General features: G+C 28.9%; 1 protein-coding gene across 7 annotated transcripts in view; it reads right to left on the reverse strand.

Moving 5' to 3' along the window:
• LOC145293822 (uncharacterized) overlaps positions 1 to 27926 on the reverse strand; it is a 564435-nt gene that overhangs the window by 46822 nt on the left and 489687 nt on the right. Inside the window, exon 10 of one of the 7 annotated variants that reach the window (XR_013869774.1) lies at positions 9129 to 9203. The exons of the other annotated variants lie outside the window; for them this stretch is intronic. The gene's annotated coding sequence lies outside the window, so the exon portion shown is untranslated. The remainder of the gene's footprint in view (positions 1 to 9128; positions 9204 to 27926) is intronic. 7 annotated transcript variants of the gene reach the window in all.

Consider the following 27926-nt stretch of genomic DNA (forward strand, 5'->3'; position numbering starts at 1 on the left):
TTATTTATATTAATATATATAAAATATATATATTTATATATGTATATATTTATATCTAATTATATATTTATATATGTTTATATATATTTACATATACATATTTACATATATATTATATATATATATATTTATATATTATATATATGTTTATATGTATATTTATATATATTTATATATATGTATATTATATATATTTTTATAAGTATATTTATATATATATGTATATTATATATATATATTTATATGTATATTTATATATATGTATATTATATATATATTTATATTTATACATATATATTTATATATATGTATATTATATATATATTTATATGTATATTTATATATATATATATTTATATATATATATTTATATATATATGTATATTATATATATATATTTACATGTATATTTATACATATATGTATATATATTAATATATATATATATAAATATATATGGTTTTAAATAAAATACTAGGCGGAAGTTTCTCGAGAGCTCTTTCGGCTATCATCTCTTCAGGAGTAAATCGATAGCAATCTAAATAATATTGTAACGAAAATAAAGAGTTCTATTGGGGAACTTATTTAATGTGCCAACGCACGGGGACATTAATTAAATTTATTTACGTTTAAAAAACGATTAAAAATATTGGCACAACGAGGGAGAAAAAAAAAAAAAAAGCGGGAGAAAAGATTCAAAGTTCCCGAAAGAGAAACAATGCGTTTGATGTTTCTTTTTGCCGGCACAAAGAAGGTTGACGCACCGCGATAGAGACAGCCTCCAAAATCTTTAAATGGTTTTTGGAGTCCGCTCTATGTAGCACCTCGAACCAATCTATTTTATATCTATCGGCACAGCACGGGTTGTCAACCAAATGCTGGCCAATAGCAGAGTCCAAGGCTGCAAAAGGAGGGAGACCACCGAACCCCATCCTCCCTCGTCTGATCTTCTATGGAACATGCTGGTTTATACGAGTCAAAAGGTGCAAGGATGTTCGCCCAACATAACCAGCATCGCACTGGCATTTAAACTGATATACAATATTACTATTTTGGATGTAAGGCAAACTATCCTTGCGGAAAGACGGAAAAACAGGTCTCATAGTATATACCACACGCAAGGTCACCGAATTGAAGCAACTGTAAATACTTCTTCGAATCTGTTTTGAAATTATATTACTCCCCTCCCCTATCCACGGTAATTTCAAATAAACCGGGCATTTCAAGAGTCCAAACATTCCAAGGGTCCAAACGATTACTTCAAAATCAATATATGTATAAATGTATACATATATATAAATATATACATATATATAAATATATGAGCAAACAATTAATAAAATATGTTAAAAAAAAACTTTGAAATGAGTTAAAAACATATTCTATCTGAAAAGGAAACACTAGATAAATGGATAGTCCTTAATCCGCGGAGTTTCGAAGAAATACTCTCCTTCTCATCAGAGGGTAGGAATTAGCAAAATGCGGGATCGGATTTTGCATGAAAAAGTATTTGATGAAACAACAAGTAAGTCAAAGATCTTACTTGAAAACAAAAAAGTGAAGCAGAGGGAATATGGTGAAGAAAAAAGTGATTACACATGAATTGATAGTTTGGTGGAAAATAAAAAATCCAGTGATGGTAAAATCCAAATGTAAAACTTCAAGAAAGTTAAAAGAATTTCCATTTGTACAAGTAAAATCCAAGGAAATCCCGTAATTGGAAGAAGATGGTCCATAATAATCCGAAGGCAGAAATCCATGGAATAATTCACAAAAATGTGTACAAGGAAAAAAGAAAACATTCCAATAATATTAATAAAAGAAAAATAAGATATTTCACTCTACTTCCGAGACATAAATATAAATAAGAAAGATCAGGGGAAAAGAGGAGAGAGAAAAAAACGGAGAGGAAAAAAAAATGATGATAAAGTTAAATATAAAATATAAAATAAAATAAAGGGAAACAAAAGTCAAAATGACCCAGACAGGAAATGTTAAAGGCGTGAGAAAAATATATAGGGCAAAATAATACAGGTCAACTGAAATGTACAGGTCATCGCTTAAAAAAATGTAAGCAAGAGTTGTTAGACGATAATAAATGGAAAATAAATAAATGAATAAATAAATAGAAAATAAATAATAAATAAAGAATAAATAAATTAATTAAAAAATAATAAAAAATAAAATATAAAATAAAATAAAATAAAAATTATTTAAGGGGAGAGGATTGCCGGTATCTGCAAATTCAGGAAAAAGCAAGAAAAAAAAAAATTAAGTAAATGCATATAGTAAAATATAAGTAAATATACATACAAGATATGAATGTGAATAGATTGATATATTAGATAGATAGGAAAGTTTAAAGAATAAAGCAGAAAATGCAGATAAATAACCGGCCATGCAAAGAAGAGATAAATGATTAAAATAAAGGATTATTAAATTATAAAGTATTAAGACGTATGTAGAAAAACGATAAATTTAAAGAAATTTTTTTTTTATACCTATATAAAGGGTCAAATTAATAACTATGTAATTTCAAAATTGCCATAATTAAATTTGGACTTATGTTTATAGAAAGAGATCAGTTCATTTTTAGAATTTATTATATTGTTACTTTGCGGGGAAGTAATTATAGTTATAGCTTCAGTTGTGCAGAGGCAACATGACTTAGAGCCTGGAGTATAAGACTTAACTTTTTTTATGATAGTCCATTTGATTGAGAAGGGGGTATTGTTAGAGTTAAGTTTTTTAATTAAAGTGGTTAGAGAAGTTTCTTGGTTATTATTAGAATTATGGTTGTTAAAAGAAGAAATGTGGTTTGATATTCTTTTCTTAATTAATGTTGAAGTAGCGCCGATATATGTATGTACTTTATTAAAAGCTCGAGGTCTGGTATTAATATTAATTTGCTGATTTTTATTAGTTAAATAGTTTGAATTTTGTTCATAGTGTTCAACAAATGGTGAGACAATGTCTGTATGAGGACTATTTGGAGGGGATAATGAGTGTTGTTAGTGTTAGGATGGCTGTTGGGAGGAATATTATTATTCTCATTATTACTAGTTGTATGATTGTAGATGGAAGGGCTGCTTTAGTGGTGTATTGGATTAGTAACTATATGAGATGGCGGATGGGAAGAATAACGTGAAGACGAAATATTAGAGTCTGTTATGGGAGGATTGCGTGGGAGCTCAATAATGGATGCAATCATTACTGAGTGGGCAAAGATGTTTGTTACTACAATTACAGTTAGTTTTGGGTTTAATTGGGAGAGGGATTTTTTGAGCTGATTTAACTTTTTGGTATTAGATGTTAAGATTCTTTATGCTACATTAGGCATTGTTGAATAAGAAATCCTGATTTAATTTTTATTGAAAATAGAGCTATATCTGTGTGGGTATTTGAAAGAGTTTTGTACAATGTTGAAGAATTCCTTAGGTATATTAGTTTTGACATTTAGGCTAAATGGAGGATTAAACCAAATATTTTTCTTTCTCCTGATGCGACTAGGTGGGTTAGAGGCATCGCGATTAGTATTTTGGTTTGGATTATAAATGTAGACTGGTTCATTGTTATTGATAGTGGCAGATCTTGTTATTTGAACTGGTTTCTTACGAGTCATATTGTGTGTGATTACAGATTTAAGGCGGCCTGCAGGAGGAGCATAATTGTTGTATTTAATCTTTTCCTTGTGTCCTGAGTTCCATAAGGCATTATTGAAGAAAGTAGCTGTTTGATTAAAAGTTTTTTATCAGCAGAAATTCTTCTAGAGACAGATGGTACTATAGATTCTATAATTGAGTTGGGGTGGTTAGAAGATTTATGGACGTATAAAAGCATAAGATTAGGTTTATGATAGGGGCTATGAGTTTCGGTGTTAAGATTAAGTGTAACATCTAGAAAATTTGAAGATTTTTTGTTTGGTTCAATAATTATATAAAGGCCAAAGTTATTGAAGAAGTTATGTAATTTTTTAATTGTTTTGTTGTACTCTCTTGGCCTGGCTGTTGTAGTAAAAAAGGCATCATCTCTATAAAGACCTCCTTGGATATGTTTAAAGTGGTATTTAAGTTCTTTCAGTAAGAAGACTCCCACTAAATCGGTAACTTCTGCAGAGTCAGAAGGACCCATCAAGATGTCAAAATAATCAGTTAGTTTTCTAGTTCAAAGCTAATTTCTAGTTCAGTTACTTTCTAGTCCAAAGCTAATTGTTAAATTGTATAAGGGACTTTCTCGCTAGGAGAATTAATTTTATTTCTAAATTAGTTAAGTCAGAATTTCTTTTAGCAAAGATAAGAGCCGTATTTAAAAGGATCGGAGAAATTGATTGATAATAATTTTGGATGTCAAATGTCATGAAGTTAAGGAGGTGTTTATTTTCAAGGGAAACAAACCAATTAATTACGGAATCTGAATTCAGCCAAAGAGGGAAACTACTTTTTCTTTAATAGAAGGGATGATTCTATCTAAGATATTTTTGCTTACAGCTCCTAAGTCAGAGTTAGATGGGCAGATCAATCTGATGGAGGGGTTGTCATAGAAATTGGGTTTATGATCTTTGAGGGTGAATCTAGGAGTACCCGGAGAAATTATTTCAGTGAAGTTATATATGTTCATAGAAGTAAGTAAAAGTTTAACTTCAGAATTAATGGAATCTAAAGTCTTAGGAAGAACTATTTTATAAGATTTATTAAGTTCTTTATACAAAAGTTTTTTTATAAATATTAATTCTTTAATATTTATAATATACTTTAATTTTACCATCTTGGATCATTTTGGTAAATTTAATTGTAATTTTTATTTTATATATATATTTATATATATATTTATATATATGAATATATATATATTTATATATATATATATATATATATATATTTACATATATATATTTACATATATATATATATATTTACATATATATATATATTTACATATATATATATATATTTACATATATATATATATATATATTTATATATATATATATATATATATATATATATTTACATATATATATATATTTACATATATATATATATTTACATATATATATATATTTACATATATATATATATATTTACATATATATATATATATATATATTTACATATATATATATATATATATATTTACATATATATATATATATATATATTTACATATATATATATATATATTTACATATATATATATATATTTACATATATATATATATATTTACATATATATATATTTACATATATATATATATATTTATATATTTATATATATACTAGCTGTGCCCTGCCACGCGTTGCTGTGGCTCCATTTGGTGTAATGGAAAATTCTAATAAAAAGAGAAAATGCATGTTTCTTATATTCTTAGTACAACAATCCACTCCAAAAAGTAAAATAAAAAAGGTGAAAATGAAAAAAAGTGGTACTTTTGCAGAATTTGATCTGGATCCTCGGAATTACCGTCAATCATGGCTTGGGCTCGACCAACAATCAGTGGATAAAGCTGAACGTAGCAAAAAAGTTGAAACGCTAAATTTTTTTTTTGTTTGTTTTCTGTATAGAAAAATGTGAGTTAGTAATTGATATTTGAGTGATTGGGGGGGGGGGTTACTATACACAGATTCGAAAAAGTTGTCCAAAAACAAATAAATGAAAGCAAAGGTAAGGTAAGTTATGTTTCTACCTAACTGGATAATTGTTTAGTGTTTTTATGTAATGTAAAATGTTTAATCGGCTTGAAAAACAGAAATGGTTGCAGACTCTGTTGAATACGTTAAGTTTGGGAAATTAAGTTGAAAACTAAAAACTATAAAATACAGTGTCAAAACCTCACCGAATATATGTTACCATGACATAGGCTGACATAATCGGTGGGTTTGTGATAGTATTTTGTATACTTTTTTTAGTTTTAACTCACTTTCTCAAACTTAACATAATTAACAGTGTCTGCCACCATTTGTATCTCTCAAATACACCGATAAACACTGTTTTTCGAGCTGACTAAACATTACATTAAATGAAAAGGGTTTGTATTACTAAACACAGATACAAAGAAGTTGTCAAAAAATAAATATATAACAAATAAATTTTATCAAAGGCAAGAAAAGAAAATGTTCTACCTAACTGGTTAAGATTGTAGTGTTTTTATGTAATGTAAAATGTTTAATCGGTTCAAGAACATGCAGGGTTTATCGGTATATTTGAAAAATACAAATGGCGGCAGACTGTATCGAACACGTTAAGTTTGAGGAAATTTTGGGAAAATGAGTTTAAACTAAAAAACTATACAAAATACTGTGAGGAACTCACTCAATAGATGTTACTGTGACGTAGGCTGACATATAATCAGTGGTTTTAAACTTTTGCTCGATACAGATGACGACTTTTAAGAGTCCCTTTTAGTGATTACCTGGTTTGAGGATATTTGTACAACTAAACGGCAAATCTGCCCCCAAAATCCGGTATTATTTTACTTTGAGGCCCATCTCATGTTCATATATAGTGAAATATTTTATTGTAGATTTCAGTGTACTAAAAACGAATCTGCAAACCGTTTCCGTCGCAAAAAGAAAGTTTTCATGATATGAAGAAATTACTTTTTCGAAAAGTGGGTGATCACTTTTCAATGTAAGTATAACTTAGAATGAGCACCCACTTTCTGACCACCTGAGAGAGGGGCATTTTTCTGTGTGTTTCTTGGCTAAAAAGTTTTTTGTTTGATGTCTTTTGCATGGTAATAACCCCTGGACTCTGGGACTATTTCCAATTTCACAGCCGTAGCCTTCGTTTATGCTACGCGCGAGCATAAACGAAAGCTGTTTAGCCAATAAACATGGGCAAAAATCCCCCCCTCCCCTCTCTCAGGTGGCTAGAAAGTGGGTGCTTATTTTAAGTTAAATTTACATGGAAAAGTGATCACCTACTTTTCGAAAAAGTAATTTCTTCATCTCATAAAAACTATTTTCACGGTTTGCAGATTCGTTTTTAGCACACCGAAATGTTAAAAAAAATTTTTTTTTTATATACAAACGTGAGACACACGGCCCTTTATGGAAAATATTATCAAAAATCCGTGAGAAAATAGTTTTCAATAAAAACAGCAAATGAATTTGATAGAAAAAAATGCATGCTATTTTAAAAAATTTTTCTGTGTGTTTCTTGGCTAAAAAGTTTTTTGTCTGATTTCTTTTGCATTTTGCAATTTAAGCAGGTAATTTTAAAGGGTTTTCCAAGGGTAGAAAGAAAGCCCCCTCCCCTCCAAAATCGTGGCCACAAAGTGGCTGATCATTTTACGTTAAATTATTATGGAAAAGTGATCCTCCACTTTTTTAAACTAAAATTTCTTCGTATCTTGGAAACTACTCATTTGCCTTAATTATAAACGTTATTTTCGTTTTCAGCGACTCCGAAAACCTATAAAAGTGGTAATTTTAAAGGAATTTTCGAGGGTGGAGTAATTCTTCATATTTACCTTTTTTTTTTTTTCGATAACATAAGAAATGAAGCATGAGACAAATTTATTTTAGGTAGGCTTCGCCAGGAAAGCTTTTAAAAATAAAAAATTAAGATAAACAAATGGTGCTAGTGCACTTACCGATCCACACTATTTTTTAAATCGTATTTCCAAGTTTAATTAAAGTTTAATGTTTTTTTTATTCAATTGTAAGTTTAAAGTACAATATATATATATATATATATATATTTTTCTTTTAGCCATCTATTAATTAGATAGTTAAATGTTGTAATTCAAAAGTCGTCAACCTGTGGTGCACGTGAAAGGCGCATTTCTACCGGAAATGAAATATGGCGGACAGTCTCGCAATTACGAAAAATATTTTTATTTTTTTAATATATTTTCATAATTTGCGATCTTAACGATCTTAATTTATTTTAATAACATGCAAACATTACTTGACTTTACACATAAATTTTCTGAACATTTCAATTAAATTGGTAATGTAGAAATATGGTTTTATGGACTTTGAACGAACCAAGAATTACATTTTTATATATATAGATTTATATATTTACATATATTCATTCATATATATATATATATATATATATATATATATATACATATATATATATATATATTTATATATACAGGGATATATAAATATGTATATATATAAATTTGTACATATATACATGTATGAATATATATATAAATATTATAAATCTCTCTATATATATGTGTATAAATATAAATATATATATGTATATATATAAATATATATAAAAACAAATACATGTATATATATATGTATAAATAAATATATATATAACATATATATGATATATATATATCTAAATATATATACAAATATAAATATGTATACATATATCAATAAATATATATATAAATATATATAAATATATATATAAAAATATATATATACATATATGTATATAAATGTATATATAAATATGTATATAAATATATATAAAAAATATATATATAAATATATAAGTATATATATAAATATATAATTATATATATAAGTATATATATATATATAAATTTATATGAATATATATATATATAAATTTATATGAATATATATATATATAAAAATATATATTAGTATATCAAAAAATATATATTTAAAAATCAAATTAGAATTAAATTAAAATCCGTTTCATAAGAAGAAACAACAGCAAAATCAATAATTTGTACGATCGTTTCGGAAAACAATGTTTTTATTGTGGTGGACATCAAGCTACGGACAATAATTTTTACATATAGTGTTTTTAACAAACAAAGTTTCCTCATCAGCAAAGTATTTGGAAGGGTGTTAGTATATGTAAAAGACACCATAAATAAACCTAGCATTAAAAGTAAGGCAGATGTATATGGAAAAAATTAAAATAAAGGTATGGATTTACTTGATAAGAAAATTAATATGGGTTAAAGATAGAAATAAAATAGAGTAAAATTATAAATCTAAATTTGGTTTAAGTACAATATTATAATAATATATTTCTAATAAAACTCATAGACACATACACATATATATATACATACATACATATACACATATACATACATAAATACACATACATATATATATATAAAAATACACACACATATATATATATATAAAAATATACATACAAATATTTACCTTTTTATTTTTCGCCTTTGGAAATCAGGAACTAAGGTCAAAGCACTCATATGGATGTTTGCTATAGCTTTTCAGCTTATGAAATGATAAATTTTCGAAAGGAGCACTAATGGAATATTTTATATCCGTTAGCATACATTTCATTAAAAGACGCTAAAAATTTAAACTCGAAAGAAAGGGGAAGATAATCTTATTAGTATAATCAAATAATGCAAGGGAGATAATTAGTCATATTTCTTTAATTAAACAATGCAAGGGAGATAATTAGTCTAACTTAATTTATTACGGAATAATAAAACAATATTGTAATCTATTTTTAAATTATTGAATTTAATATCTGATAATTTATTTATTTATTGAAATTAAAATATATCATAGGTTAATGTTAAGAATATATTTTAATAATCTATAATAATGGTCGATATATCAGATTAATTTATATATCAGATTAATTAATAATAACAATAATATTTTTGATAAAAACCAAACTACTCTATCCAAGCATATTTGGCAACTATAGAATAACAATATTTCTTTCAAGTTGAAATGGCAAATAATTGGATCTTGCAAACCATATAAACCAGGACATACATTCTGTGCACTATGTACAAAAGAGACCCTACAAATTTTGAAATATGAAGATATAAAAAATACAATCACCCTATTAAATTCAAGAGAGGAACTAATCTTCACATGCAGTCATAAACGTTGGTTTAAATTTAATAAATATAAACCACATTAAATCATTAAAAATTACTTATTAGTATTGAATAGCAAAATTAATAAATTTTTATTTATTTTTTTTATCAAAAATATTATTGTTATTATTAATTAATCTAATATATCGACCATTATTATAGACAATAATATAAACATATATATATATAACTATATAGATACATATATATACATATATGAATATATATAAATATATATCTAAATAAATAAATATACATATATACCTATATATATAAATCTAAATAAATAGATATACATATATAAATATATATCTAAATAAATAAATATACATATATAAATATATATATAAATCTAAATAAATAGATATACATATATAAATATATATCTAAATAAATAAATATACATATATAAATATATATAAATATGTATCTAAATAAATAACTATACATATATAAATATATATCTAAGTAAATAACTATACATATATAAATAGATATATAAATATATATATAAATATGTATAGATATAAATATATATCGATATAAATATATATATATCAGTATCATATTCAAGCTTGATCCTTCGCCCGAAAAATCTCGAAAAAAAAAGGGGGGGTCAACAAAAACCGTCCCCTCGTCACAACGACTGGTTCTAAGCAAGCGTCAGATGCGGTCCTTACCTTATTTACTTTAAATAGTGGAAGAACTGACTAAATTTCATGTACGTTGTGTTAGCTCAGTTGGTTAGAGCGTTGGTTCATTATCTAAAAGTTTTGGGTGCAAATCGTGGTGGGAGATGTCTTTTTCTTTTTTAATTTTGCGATTTAAAATTGAACCAGTGTTATTAAGAGTAATTTTTCACGTGACGTTCGTTTTTCTGGTTTTTTTTTTTACATCGCTTATCCACCCCCGCCCACAAACCCAAAAACACTCGGATACCACCAATTTTTAAAATTTTCATATTGAAACAGGCTTATTTAAGCGATTTTTCACATGTTTTTTGTTGAACGTTCGTTTTTCTGTTTTCTTCTTTGTTTTTGTTTTTCAGATTTTTACATTTAACATTGTTCGTTTGCCTTACATTAGTTTTTTTTCTGTTTTTTTTCGATGTTTTGATTACCGACCCCCGCTTAAACTTTAACGTTTGTTTCTATGTTTTCTTTTTTTACTTGGCTTATAACAAACAAACCTCATTTGCTGAATAGGTATTGCTTACATAGTCGTCATCATCGTAACGGTCTACAACTTCCGTGCAGGTACATGTAAATTTGTTCTTACTTGAAAAATTAAAACATCTTTACGTAACTCATTCTGGCTGGCCGAACGATTCATGTTTTTTTCACATTTAATTTTCAAACTTCGCGTCAGCGTTCGGGTTCGCTCGTACCAACTTTTACTGCAGCCCCGGTATCTTTTTTATTTTACAGCACACACACCTCCAACAACCCGGTAAACGCTGAGTACCCCCGCTAGTATGTATATATATATATATATACATATATATATATATATATATATATATATATATATACAAATATATATATATATATAAATATACATATATATATATAAATATAAATATATATATATATATCTATATAAAAATACACACACATATAAATATAAATATATAAATATATATATAGATATATAAAAAATATATATGTAAATATAAATATATATATATAAATATAAATATATATACAAATATAAATATATATATAAATATAAATATATAAATATAAATATATATATAAATATCTATAAAATATATATACATATATAAACATATATATAAATATATATATAAATAAATATATATATACACATACAGTGATGATCATATTTATTGGCACGGTAAAATAAAAGTTAAATTTTGTCTAATAAATTCTAAAAAAGGGATTAAATTAAAGAAAATAACAAAGTATATTATGTATTTTTAACTGGCCTTTCCGATGCAGCAATCGGATTTTAGAAAAAATAAATAACAAAGGAACAACAAACATAATTGCAAAAAACCCTTGTTTAACGCTAATTCAGTGAATAATTTTTTTCAGATAATTTTTAGATAGCGATTTATTTAAACTATTATAAGTGACTAAATTATAATTTTCAATCGCCATGGTTAAAACTAAGGAACACAGCGAAGACGTCAGGAAGCTTGTTGTAGCATGCCATACCAATGGGGAGGGCTATGATAAGATTTCAAAGAAGCTAAACCTTCCCAAATCCACTGTTAGAGCCATAATAAACAAGTTCAAATCGCAAGGCCACGTTATGAGTTTAGAGGGTAGAGGGAGAAAAAGGATTCTTTCCCCAAGAGATGAACGGAAAATTGTTCGACAAGTAAAACAAAACCCAAGGATCTCTGTTGGGGAGATTGTTGATGAACAGAGCACCTCTGGAGTGAATGTATCTCGACATACAGTTGGTAGAGTTTTGAAGAGAGTTGGTTTAAAAGCATTTCGTCCGAGAAAGACTCCCTTATTGAAGCCTATGCACCTGAAAGCAAGGCTAGCCTTTGCAAAACGTCATATTGATAAAGATGTTGCATTCTGGAAACGTGTTCTATGGACTGACGAAACGAAAATAGAGTTATTTGGCCATAATAAAGTGTCTTATATTTACAGAAAATCTGGCGAAGCTTTCCTGCCTAAGAACACCATACCCACAGTGAAGCACGGTGGGGGCAGTTTGATGTTTTGGGGATCCTTTGCTGCCTCTGGACCAGGGCGACTTGTTAAGGTCACAGGTAGCATAAAAAAAGATTATGTTAAAATATTGGATGAAAACCTGAAAGACTCTGCTAAAGAGCTCTCACTTGGTCGTCGTTGGTGGTTCATGCAAGATAATGACCCAAAGCATTCGGCTAAACTGACTAAGAAATGGCTTGAGGACAATCATATTAATGTTTTGGAGTGGCCATCACAAAGCCCAGACCTTAATCCAATTGAAAATTTATGGAGAACATTAAAATTGAGGGTAATGCAAAGGAAGCCTAAGAATCTTATTCAATTGGAGGATTATTGTCAGGAAGAGTGGGCTAAAATTACTACTGAAGAGTGCAACAACTTGGTTGTAAACTATGAAAAGCGACTGAGGAAGGTAATCAAGGCCAAAGGCTATACAATTGATTATTAAATAAATCGTGCCAATAATTTTGAACAAGGGTTTTTTGCAATTATGTTTGTTGTTCCTTTGTTATTTATTTTTTCTAAAATCCGATTGCTGCATCGGAAAGGCCAGTTAAAAATACATAATATACTTTGTTATTTTCTTTAATTTAATCCCTTTTTTAGAATTTATTAGACAAAATTTAACGTTTATTTTACCGTGCCAATAAATATGATCATCACTGTATATATGAACATATATATATAAATATACATAAACATATATATATAAATATATATATATAAATATATATAAACATACATAAATATATATACATAAATATATATATATATAAATATATATAAATATATATATAAAAATATATACATATATATATATGTAAACATATATATAAATATATTATATAAGTATATATATATAAATTAATATATACATATATAAACATATATATAAGTATATATATATATATATGAATATATATATATATAAATATATACATATAAATATATATATTTGTATATATATATATTTATATAAATATTTATATATGTATATAAATGTATAAATATAAATATATATATATAAAATAATATTTATATATATATATTTATATACATATATATATTTATATACATATAAAGATATATCTATATAAATATATATATAACTAAATATATATCTATACATATATAAATATATATATATAAATATATATAAATATAAATATATATTAATATATATAAATATATATATATATTAATATATATGAATATGAATATATATATATATTAATATATATATATATAAATATATATAAATATATGTATATATAAATATCTATATATATAGAAATATATAGAAATATATATATATAAATATATATATACATAAATATATATATATAAATATATATAAATATATATATATATAAACATATAAATATATATCAATATATATCATTATATATATAAAAACATAGATATATATGTATATATATAAATATAATAATAATATATATATATATATAAAAATATATATATTAATATATAAATATATATATGGTAATATACATATAAATACATATATATATCGACGGATATCAAAAATCTTTATTAAAGTTTGTGCCTATTTGCATTTTATGGAGGCCAGGCGCGAACGCAGAGCCACAACTTTATAATATCATTCTTATTTAAGTTCAAACATATTATCAAAGTATTACTATATACATAAATATATATAAATATATGTTAAATATATGTATATATTATATATATAAATATATATATAAATATATATATATAAATATATATATGCATATATGTACATATATATCTAAATATACAAAACACGTTCAAAAAAGTATCTGGACTACCCATGGGCTCCAGTCTATCCGGTATTCTTGCCATTGCTTATATGGACAAACTCGAAAGACACACCGTTAGTACCTGCTACTCTTATCTCCTTTTTAATAGATATATCGATGACATTTTAATTATCACATACTCCCGCGAAGAAGCTATTAACATTTTCCACAAATTCAATAACGCCGACCCAAACTTAAAATTTACTATAGAACACCCAGACTCTTCTGAATCTCTTTCTCTACTTGATTTTAAAATACAAATAAAAAAAATGATGCCATATGCACTGAATTCTACAGAAAACCCGCCAGCAAACGCCTCTTCGTACATTTCAAATCTGCACTACCTCTCAAGGACAAACTAAACTACGCACATGCCGAAATCTCATGCATACAAGACAAATGCACTAACATCTCCGACAAACATACACACACTAACAATTTCCTACAGACCCTCTCACTAAACGGCTACCCTAATACGATCCTATCTTCACTTAAAAAGAAAAAACGCAACACCCGACCCTTCTCTAACAATTGTTTTCTAAAACTACCCTTCCTCAGTGACAAAATCTCATCTTCAATCCGAAAAGCCATCCGCAGCGAGGGACTCAACATTCAACTCATCCACACTGGATCTACTTTAAGACAACAGCTCAACCGAAAACATCCATCGCATACACCTTCCCCTTGTTCACTCTCTAATTGCCCAATATCACACACAGGTTTATGCTTTAAGAACCACGTTGTTTACGACCTACAATGCGCTAAATGCAGTGCATCTTACATTGGAAGCGCTACCAGATTGCTTCACCACCGCATTAAAGAGCATTTAAACACTACTGCTTCGTCGTTCTATAAACATATTCGCACTTGCATTAATTCAGAACCGGATTTTCACATCAACATTCTTGCTTCTTCAAGAAACGTAGGTCAACTTCGTATTCTCGAATCTTTAATTATTTCAAAAAATACTCCCACACTAAACAATAGACTGGAATTGAGCTCCACTTTTATAATATAAGTTTAAAACATATGAAAAACAATAATTAAAATAATAAAAAAAAAAAAAAATTATTGTTTTAAAATAATTAAAAGATTAATAAAATCTCACAGAGTTGCCTCCCTTCAACCCTTGATGGAATAGTCATCTCCCTTGATTCACAGACGCAACAAGTATTTTAAACACCAACTGATTTATTTTAACGTTCTCCTAATGTCATTTTTTGTTCTATATTTCACGGTATCACGTGGCAAACTCTGTAGCTGTTTTTTCAATTTTGAACACTCTTCTGCTGTCTTCTCTTGAAAAAGGACTAATAGGTCTGAAATATATTGAGATTTATAACACCATTGAATACAACAGAAAAAAAAAATTACTGTTGTTTAGAGTTAAAATTTGTGTGAAAAAGAAAAAACAAACAACAAAAAAAAAAGAAATTTATTTCTTTTGTTTTCATTTAATTTTACTCTATATAAAAAAATAAAATCTCGCATTGTTCTTGGCTTTTAATTTTACCTTATAATGTATGAATATATATACATAAATATATATATAAATATATATAAATATATATATATAAATATATATAAATATATATATATAAATATATATAAATATAAAAATATATAAATATATGCATATATATATAAATATATATTATTATATATAAATATATATGAATATATATATAAATATATATATAAATATATATAGATATATGAATATATATATAAATATATGAATATATATGTAAATATATATAAATATATGGATATATATATATAAATCTCCCTATATATTAATATATATATAAATATATGTATAAATATATATACATAAATGTATGAATATATATACATAAATGTATGAATATATATATATATATATATATATATATGTATAAATATGCATGAATATATATATATGTATAAATATGCATGAATATATATATATGTATAAATATGCATAAAGATATATATATATATATATATAAATATATACATATATATAAATATATATATATAAATATATATATATAAATACATATATATATAAATATATATATAAATACATATATATATAAATACATATATATATATGTAAATATATACACATATATATAAATATATATATAAATACATATATATATATGTAAATATATACACATATATATAAATATATATATAAATACATATATATATATGTAAATATATATACATATATATATAAATATATATATATATAAATATATATAAATATATATATATTAATATATATATAAATATATATATATATATAGAAATATATAAATATATATATTGGAATATATATAAATGTATATATATAGAAATATAGAAATATATATATATATATTGGAATATATATAAATGTATATATATAGAAATATATATATATATATATATATAACTACTTCATTTATTCGCATAAATTTAATATACGAAAGTATAGATTTATGCGTAAACTTTAAGTATTTACTTCAAAAGTGCTCAATACGTAGGTAGAGCTAGTTAGTAATTTATAAAATATGTATGGCGATTAAGCTACACTGAATATTCTGCGTTTCATCCAACTATAGGATTCGTCAGGCTTATATACATACATATATGTATGTGATCTTTAAAGAACCTCAAAATCTATTACACTGTAGGCGGGAAATAGCAAACAACTGTGTTCACAAAATAAAACTTACTCTAGGATAGCGATACAAAATAGCTTTAAAACTAACAATAACAATAGAAAACAAAGAAATAACAATAGGAAAAAAAAAACAAATAAATAAATTAAATAAACATGAATATACATAAACGATTACATACATATATGTATATATATATATATATATATATATATATATATATATATATATATGTATGTATATATGTATATGTATGTGCATTGTTGTGTGCACATAGGTATATTTATATGTATAAAAAAAAAAAAAGAAAGGAGAACGACCACCTAAAACCACTAACCTAGTTCTAAAACAGATCCTTTGTTTGATAAAATGCATGCCCATTGGCTGGTAGGAAGGGGCGCGGTGGATACTAGAAAGCTGATTGGCCGACTAGAAATCCTCAACATATATAAAAACAAGAAGCAACGACAGAATTTGCGCATAAGCCTGACGAATCCTATAGTTGGATGAAACGCAGAATATTCAGTGTAGCTTAATCGCCATATATATTTTATAAATTACTATATATATATATATATATATATATATATATATATATATAGAAATATATATATATAGAAATATATATATATATATATATATAGATAGATATATATATATGAATATATATAAATGTAACAAAGTAAGGGTGTGGGTAGGTTGATGCCCCTCCCCCCAGTTAGGAAAAAAGGCAAAACCACTTGGTATCAAGTTGTTTATTTAAGAAACCTGAGAACTGGATCCAGAATTCCACTGTTCACAGGTTTGGCTGTGGAGTTGGGACCCTGGCTCAAAGCAATAGAAAAGAAAGGGTGCATCTATAACCTGCCGGGGGCCAATATGATCTTACTGGCGTATGACTATACAAAGAGCGTTGCCTCAGAATGGATTGGGGAGTATTTGGATAAGTACAGATCCCAAACCAACTGGGAGAGGTTTGAACATGACATCCAGCAGCACTTCGGCAGTCACTCGAGCCGAACAGAGGCACTGATAGGGGTGAAGCAGAGGGATGGAGAATCCATTGCTCACCTAGAGGGACGCATGAGCGGTCTTGCTAAGGTAGCCTACCCGGATCAAGATCGGAGATATGATCCGGCTACCCAGGCCCAGCTAGCAGAGTTCTTCACGGACGCTCTGAGTAATTCTCTGTTGGGTGAGGATGTGGCAAGGGCAAAACCTAACACGTTGGAGGAGGCCTTTGCATAGGCTCGACGAGCTGAAGCTCTTCTCCAGAGATTAGGAAAATTGGAGGAAGACAAGACAGACTGGTTGAAGGTCTGCTATGGATGCGGTTAACGAGGACACATCCGAGCAAAATGCTCTGAGCTTCAGAGTTGGAAAGAAGAAGCCACAAATCCAGAACACCGGGACTTAAGGATAGGGGGAAGATACATACCCCATCCTAACTTTAAGAGGGGTCTATTGTGCTTTGTTTGCCAGAAAGAAGGGCACAGGGCACATGAATGTAGGATTAAGGATAGAAACAATCCACCTAGAGCCAAATTAAAACCCAGGAAGATCCCAACAAAGAAATCTTTAAACTAGTTAGGGTCGCCCCAGTAGCGAAAGGGCGGGTGACCCCTAGGAGAGATAGGAATGTCCGGAAAAGCATAGATGGGGCTTTAAAATTAAAATGCTACAATTGCGGAAAAGAGGGGCACTATAGTTATCAGTGCAGAGACGGGGTGCACTGTTTCAACTGTCGCCGCCCGGGACATTCAAAGAGGGCCTGTATGTTGAGACCTAAGTGTTTTAAGTGCGGCAGTGAAGAACACTTAATTTGGAGTTGCAAGGCAAAGGGGCTCATACGGTGTGACGAGTGTAATTAAAGAGGGCACACCGCAACCAGCTGTCCAGTTAGGAAGAAGGAGACATGCCAGGGGTTCGGAAAGAGCGGGCATTTATGGGACAGTCATAGAAAGAGGAAAAGTAAAGTTAAGAATCCTTCGGACAAGGATAGAGATGAGATTAAGTTATGTCAAATATGGTCCGAAGATGACGAACACACCTGCAACATTGAGATAGAGGGTGAAACGTTCAGAGCGCTGATAGACACTGGATCGGAAGTTTCAGTCATTAGTTCTTTAAAGTTGCAAAGACTAAGACTCCCTGCCGACCAATTTATGTCGACTAAAGTGAACGTGTTTCAAGCAGATGGGGGTAGATTCAGATTAGATTGGATGCTAGAAGTAAAGATAAAGGTGGGGGAGACCGAAACATCCCACACTGTATGTAGCACCAAAAATGACCCACAACGTGATACTGGGAGGAGACTGGCTTAGACCGAGGAAAGCCGTATTAAAATTCGACCCTCCAAAGTTAGTCCTTGGGTAGGAAGAGATTATTTTAGGTAGCACGATGCTCGCTCGAGTGGACCTCATGTCTCGTGAAGATTTAAAGATTCCACCTAGAATGGCGGTGACGAGCTGGGGTGAGATAGAAGGGGCTATAAGGGATAACAAAGCCGTTTATCAGGTGTTACCCCTTCCCCACATAGAAGAGGACAAGGACGTGACAGTGTTACCAGCATTAGTGCAGGAAGGTCAGGCGCAGAATTTTCCGGTAGTTGTAGCAAATACGAGTCTGAAGACGGTTAACATTAAATCAGGAACTAAGTTGGGCAGAGCTTCAGTGTTAACATTAAAAACTAGGGTGAGGTGCAAAGAAATTCCTGTAGAGAGTGAAGAAATTAGTGACAAGGTAGAATTAGACTGTCCTGACCAATACCGAGAGAGATTAGGAAGACTATTTAAAGCTAATAAGCGAGTGTTAGCTAAGTCAGATAAGGAATTAGGTAATACGCATACAGTAAAAGTGTCGATTGACACAGGAGACCACCAACCAATAAAGATGAGGCCGTACAGAACGCCTATTTGGAAGAGAGAGTTGGTTGAGAAAGCAGTGAAGGAGATGGGAGAGGCTGGAATTATTGAGCCATCTCAATCACCTTGGGGTTTCCCAGTAGTAGTAGTAGAGAAAAAGGATGGGGGAAATAGATTTTGCATAGATTTTAGAGAACTTAATAAGATAACAAAATCTACTGCTTATCCTCTGCCCTTGATAGACGATATTTAGCGATGCTAGGGAAAGCTACATGTTTTTCCTCCTTAGACTTAAGATCAGGTTACTGGCAAGTGGCAGTAAATGAGAAGGACAAACCTAAAACGGCTTTCTGTTGTCACATGGGGTTGTTCCAGTTCCGTGTCATGCCGTTTGGGCTAGCAGGAGTCCCTGGTGTTTTTCAATCATTAATGGCAATAGTGTTGAGAGGATTTGAACATTTTGCCATGGCATATTTGGATGACATCTTAATATTCTCAAAAACCCCGGAAGAACACTTTAAGCATTTACAGGCTGTGTTAGATCGTCTGAAATATCATGGCTTGAAACTAAAAATAGAAAAGTGTCAATTTATGAGAAAAGAGACTAAATATTTAGGATCTATCATAGACCAATCTGGAGTAAGGCCAGATACTGATAAAGTAAAGATTATAAGGGCAATGCCAGAACCTCAAACAGTTAGACAAGTTAGAGCATTTATAGGAACTGTAGGTTATTACAGAAGGTTCATAGCAGGGTTTTCTAGAATAGCTATACCACTAATTAATCTAACGAAAAAATATGCTAGGTTCAATTGGACCGAGGCATGTCAGAAAGCATTCGATACGTTAAAAACGGAACTGACATCCATTCCTTTATTGATTTATCCCGATTTGAACAAGCCTATGGTCCTATATACGGATGCTAGTGATACGTGTATAGGAGCTTGCTTGACTCAGCCGTGTGAAGAGGCAGAAGCTGTAATCCCGGGAATAAAGGATGAAATACCTATCTACTTCCTCTCTCACAAGTTAACAAAGATCCAACAGAAGTGGCCCGTGATTGAAAAAGAGGCCTATGCCATCGCGTACGCTTTGCAAAAGCTGCATTTTTATTTAGCGGGTGCCACGTTCGTGATAAAAACTGATCATCGTCCATTACAGTACTTGTTCGATGCTGAATGGAAGAATCGAAAGGTGCAACTGTGGGCTATGCAACTGAGTGGCTACGACTGTAAGATAGAGTACCTGTCCAGAAAAGAGAACACATGTGCAGATTTATTATCTAGAATTCCCGAAGCGTTAGGGGAAGAAGCTGACGCTAGTGATCAGAATCTAGGTTATGATGATAACTATAGAATTTACGTATTCAACTCTCAGCAATTACAGAATAAACCCTCGGAGATGAAAGATGAAATAGAGCCAGAAGAAAATGACTCTCAAGAAAACGATTCCGATAAGATTGCGTGGAAATTGATAGACCTGAAACTACTTAAGTTAGAAGCGAGCAGGGACAAAGAGTATAGCGAACTTAAGAAATCGCTAGTAGAAGGGAAATTACCACTTTCAAAATCAAAAAAGGTATACTGGGGAAGAAAATCATAAAAAAATGATCGAGCAGCAGCATTCTCTGTTTAGTCAAATGCGTCGAGGGATTAACTCAGCACAGAAAAAGCGTAACAAAAGAATCAACAATGGAAGGGTTAAGAAAACATATGGAGTTGGCGACCCGGTATACTACAGAGAACAGGTTAGAAAAGGAAAATTAGATCCTAGATGGAAACCGTACTATAGGATAGTAAAACAAACGGGACCGGTAACATATAAAATATGGGATCAACTGACGAATAAAACGAAGAGAGTTCACGCGTCAGATATCTGTAAAGCCAATATTAGGGAGTGGAAAATGCCTAATATACAGACAGACAGACCTGTAAGGAAAGCCACCCTGATATATCCGGAAGGAGATCGGGAAGATACGGATAGGTGGGCTGATGATGAGATAGCAGATGAACGGGAGTTAGAGGTAGAATTTGAGGTAGAGAATACAGACTTGCTAACAGAGATAACAACTACCCCTCCAGATTCGGAAGGTTGGGGATCTGAAGATGATATTCCATTATCGGTATGGAGAGATAGAGAAGCTGGTAAGGAGAATAGGGCTGAAGAATCAGAAAGCAATACGATTCCGTTGACACAGCCCCCAGAAGTAATAGGCGACGTGATGGGACCTTGACTTCTGAGAAGCAGCATAAAACGACCTATCAATGTTACCTCAAAACGAGGGAAAATTAAAAATAGCTGTGGAGAAGATAAAGAAGACGAAGAAAGTCCAATTAATTCTATCGTCAACTTATTTGGGGAAATGGAATTGAGTGATTGAAATAAAAATGGAACAAATAATAAAAGAGCATTACTATGTGTATTTGTAGGATGCGTCGCCTGATAATGATGATGGTAATGATGGCTGGATGGACAGTAGCGCTGCGCCACACACACAGCACAATATTTAAGAAGACCAGCGAGGTGACAATTACACACTCTAAGTGGATCTTGACATTCGTCATCGATCTGGGAGCATATCGAAAGGTTCAAAGGGAACTAGAACACGAAGTTGACTTAGCGACGGACTTGAATCTGCAAATGCAGAAAAATCAATCAAAACTTGGGATAAATTCTGATCCAGCGTTATTTGTATCACCAGGAGGACGTTTAGATAAGATGAAACAAAGACTCCGATACGTTGGAGGATATTTTAGGGATATTGGATTACTGGCAACAGAAGGGACCTAAAAACGAGTTAGAAAGAGATCTATACTACCTTTCGTAGGTAAAGCACTACACGTATTATTTGGTACAGTATCAGAAAGTGACACAGAGGCATTAGGAAAGCATATAAGCGGTTTAGAGGAAAATCAACAGAAGATAAAGCACGTCGTAGGGCAAAATTTATCGATAGTGAATGTTACTAGATACAAACTAACAGAACATAGACAAAGAATTAACTGGCTATCTCATACGGTCACCAGCCTAAACGGAAGTTTGACTTTTATGGCTAGAAGAATTAAGTACCGTAATTGGGCAAATACTGGAACTGATGACGATGACAAACCAACTCGACTCATCAATTCAGTTATTGACATTGGCAATGGAACATGTTAGGACACAATTAGATTTACTTTCATTAGCGCACATGTCACCGAGCATCATACTTCCCAAAGACTTAAAAACAATACTCGGGATGATTCAGTCAGACTTGCCACATGCTTTACGCTTACCAGTAGATCCAAAGAAGAGTCTATGGGAATATCATAAAACCTTAAGTTGTGCTACAATTATGCAAAATGATAAGATTTACGTAGTGGTTGAGTTACCTTTGTTGAGTGGAGGTAGCGACTTCGAGGTGTTTAACGTTATTAATTTACCCATACCGTTTTCTAATAACGTCACTGAGGAGCAGTAGCAAGATACAAAGTTGAAACTGAAGGAATAGCTTTAAACCCCGCCCAAACCAATTTCATAGTGTTGTCGCCTAGCGAAGCACTAGCGTGTAGCATGAATGCACTGAAAGTTTGTGCAGCAAAAAGTCCCATCTATGCAACTAACGGACACAACTTATGCGTCATTCAATTATTCCAAGGTAATGAGGAGAGAATCGATAATACTGTGGAGCAGAGGTGTCGGTGGATACACCCCCCCCCCCAAGCTATACATCTATCGGATGGTGTTTGGGCAGTTGCCTCAACTAGTAAGCAAAGGCTGACAAAAGTCTGTAAGGCACAACAGGGTGAAATACTTATCCATCCACCTATGACCATTATAGATTTACCTATGAGTTGTGCAGCGTTTGGCCAAACTATGGAGATCTTGCCGTCCTATAAACTTACAGAGAAGTTTCAGCTCTGGAATGACTTTCTGTCATTAATTAAAATACCGCGTGTAAAGTGGTTGAAAGTATGGACCCCTATCACTAAGGAATTTCCGAAGATAGAAGCTCATGAAATTCCACCTCTTCTGAAACTAGTCGGAAAGACTGCTATGAGCGAGTTAGTAGATGAGTTATGAACAGTGAAGAGTAATAACGGACAAGAAAAATGGTGATGGGAAGAAGTAAGTAAATGGTTTAATCCCACAATAATCATCTTGGTCGTGATGATGATAATAGCTTTTCTAGTAGTGTATGGGAACAGGAGCGTAAGCCACATCAATAGCATCCTAAGGGCTAGAAAAGATGCTAATAAAGTAGAGTGCTTAAAAGGAAAAGCCCATTCGATGTTTGAAATAAATAGGGATGAGAATTAAGTGGGGAACGCAACCATGGTTTTTGATAATGCCACCAGTCCTGATCAATCTGGTACAGAACCGAGACTACCAACAAACCCTGCATCTAATACCCTACCAACGTTGGAGATACATATGTGAAGAAGACTGAAACCGGGTAATCAAGAAAGAGCTATGGAATGAAATCCGGAGAAAAAGGAACTATCAAATAAATAATTGCATGCGTCAAATATATATTTATGTATGTGTGTATATATATATATATATATATATATATGTACAAAAAAAAAAAATTATAATAATAATAATGAGGGTTCTGGACTCTTATAAAACCATAATGAACTGAAAGCAGATTTAAAAAAAAAACACGAACTCTGAAAGAAAACTTTTTGCATGTGCATGAAAGATAAAGCTTTTAAAAATTTTCTTCTTTTATCAACCAAATAGCTAAATATTATGAATAGTAAAACCACAGAGATTCCTTAGTATTAAGGCCAAGTAAGAAGAAGTGGGTTAGAAAAAATATTGATCTCAATATTGTTTTTTTTAAGTAGGGGAGGTAATGTAACAAAGTAAGGGTGTGGGTAGGTTGATGCCCCTCCCCCCGTTAGGAAGAAAGGCAAAACCACTTGGTATCAAGTTGTTTATTTAAGAAACCTGAGAACTCTGTGTGTTAAAGGTTAAAAAAAACTGTATTTACTAACTATTTATTTGAGTTCGATCAGATCTTTGAAGCGAGCCATTGTGTTATTTTTGTAAATGATAATTTAGATTATGGACTGAGAATTACATTTCTAAAAAAAAAAGAAATAATATCCACGTGACGTTCAGAGGGCGATATAATGGTTTATATATATATCAACAAGTAAGAAAGAGAGAATGCGCAGAGCAGAGCAGGCTCTTGACTGGGAAATGCGCTGACGACAGACTCTCAGATGGAAAGATAGAGAGAACACAGAAAGTCAGAGCAGAGTGGGCTTTTGACTTAAAACACATTTCTAGAAAATGCGCAACATTTCTTGGAGAAGAGATGCGCAGAGAGAAACAGTCAAAGCAGAGTTGGCTCTTGACTTGACACATTTCTTCAAATACCCAGAGACTGACACTCCACAAGGTTACAAGCCATATTCTTAGCATAATAACACATCGCTTCCTTCAGGACTCTGAAAGAATTATAAGAACTGTACTACTTTTTTTGTTAATATATATTTGGTGCAGAATCCTTTATCCTGTTTGAATTCTTTTATTACACAGAAAAAATCAACCGCTCTCTTTCGACGACGTTCGTCGTAAAGAGGGTACACAACGAATTGGTCCAGGATATATAACTAGACGATCAGCCGATAATTCAGTCACTTCCCCATACCAGTAACTTTAGATGGCCAAGAATTATCACCGGCAGTGGAAGGGTTCAGAGGTCGTCGATCGTCCTCAACCAACTGCTGAAAGAGTGGTGGTGACATAAATATACTTATATAAATATACATACATAAATATATATATACGTATAAATATATATATATATACATATATATATATATATAAAAATATGCATATATATATATAAATATATATATATATAAATATATATGTATAAATATATATATACATATATAAATAAATATATAACAATATATATATATCAATATATATATATATATATATGAATATATATATAAATATATATATATATAAATATATATATGAATATATATCCATATAAATATACAAATAAATATATATATAAATATACAACTATATATATATACATATACAACTATATATATAGATATATATTTATATATATATAAATACATACATACATAAATATATATATATAACTATTTATATATATAAATATATATATAGTTATACTTATAAATATATATATAAATATATACATATAAATATATATATAAATAAATATAAACGCAGACCCCTAAACTTTATAATACCATTCTTATTTAAGTTAAAACATATTATCAAAGTATTATTATGGACATCCATATTAAAAACATTTGTGTACGTTTTTTTTTATTAATTTTTAAATTTTTTATTTCATACTTTGCGGACCAGGCGCAAACGGAGACCTAACCCTTTTTAAGAAATACAGTTCTGCCAGATCAAACATAACCATACCTGTGTCTCGATACATCTTCTATAATTATATGAAATAAGTTTTTTAATCAGTTTTTAAACTTTTTTTTTAAATAATATAAATATATATATATAAATATATATACATGAATATATATCTATATATAAATATATATATCTATATATAAATATATATCTATATAAATACATATCTATATATAAATATGTATATACATATATATCTACATATAAATATATATATACATATATATATAATTATATATACATAAATATATATCTATATATAAATAAATATATATACATATATATCTATATATAATTATATATACATAAATATATATCTATATATAAGTAAATAAATAAATATATATATACATATATATCTATATATTTATATATACATAAATATATTTCTATATATAAATAAATATAGATATATACATATGTATATAATTATATAGATATAAATACATATCTATATATAAATAAATATATATATATATATACATATATATAATTATATAGACATAAATACATGTCTATATATATAAATATATAGGTATATATAAGCTATATATATAAAAGCCAAACGTCTGTGTGTATGTATGTTTGTTTGTAACGCTAAAACTTTTGAAAGACGGAACCAAACTTGACAAATTTGGTATCATATCGAAGCCCCATCACCCGGATGACAAATATCGAAATTTCACGTCAAACGGACCACTAGAAGTTGGTCAACTGATCAGTTATCTTCGAGGGGGCCCCCAAAAAACCTGTCATTATCTATATATATAAAAGACAAATGTTTGTTTGTAACGCTAAAACTTGAGATGAAAGATTCCTCTCCCCGAAGAATAAAACATATGTTCAATATCTGCTTTTGTTTTTTCATTGTTTATACGGTCCCGAGCAACGCCGGGTAGCCCTGCTAGTTATATATATATATATAAATATATATATATGTAAATACATATATATAAATATATATATACATAAATATATATATATAAATCTATATATTTACATATAAATATATATCTATATAAATACATATATATATATAAATATATATCTATATATGAATATAGATATATAAATATCTATATACCTCTCTCTATATATAAATATATATCTATATATATATAAATATATACATATATGTCTATATATATAAATATATATCTTTATACATATATATAAATATATATCTGTCTCTATATATAACTGTATATAAAAATATATACAAATATACATATATAACAATAGATATACAAATATAAATGTATATAGATATATATATAAATATATACCAATATATATATATATATATACAACAACAGATATTGAAATATATATATATATATAAATGTATATAAATATATATATATAAATATATTTAGATATATATATATATAAATATATATAAATATAAATACATCTATATATATAAATATATATATATACAAATATAAATATATCTATATGTATATAAATATATATAGTAATATATACAAATATATATAGATATAAATATATATATATACATATATACAAATATAAGTATATGTGAATAACTACAAATATAAATATATAATTATATATATATACAAATATATATACAAATATATATATATGAATATATATATAAATATATACATATATAAATACATATATAAACATATATATCT

The sequence above is a fragment of the Euprymna scolopes genome, chromosome 15 (genome assembly GCF_053919585.1).
Source record: "Euprymna scolopes isolate OS-2025 chromosome 15, ASM5391958v1, whole genome shotgun sequence".
In the NCBI taxonomy this organism is placed as follows: Eukaryota; Metazoa; Mollusca; class Cephalopoda; order Sepiida; family Sepiolidae; genus Euprymna; species Euprymna scolopes.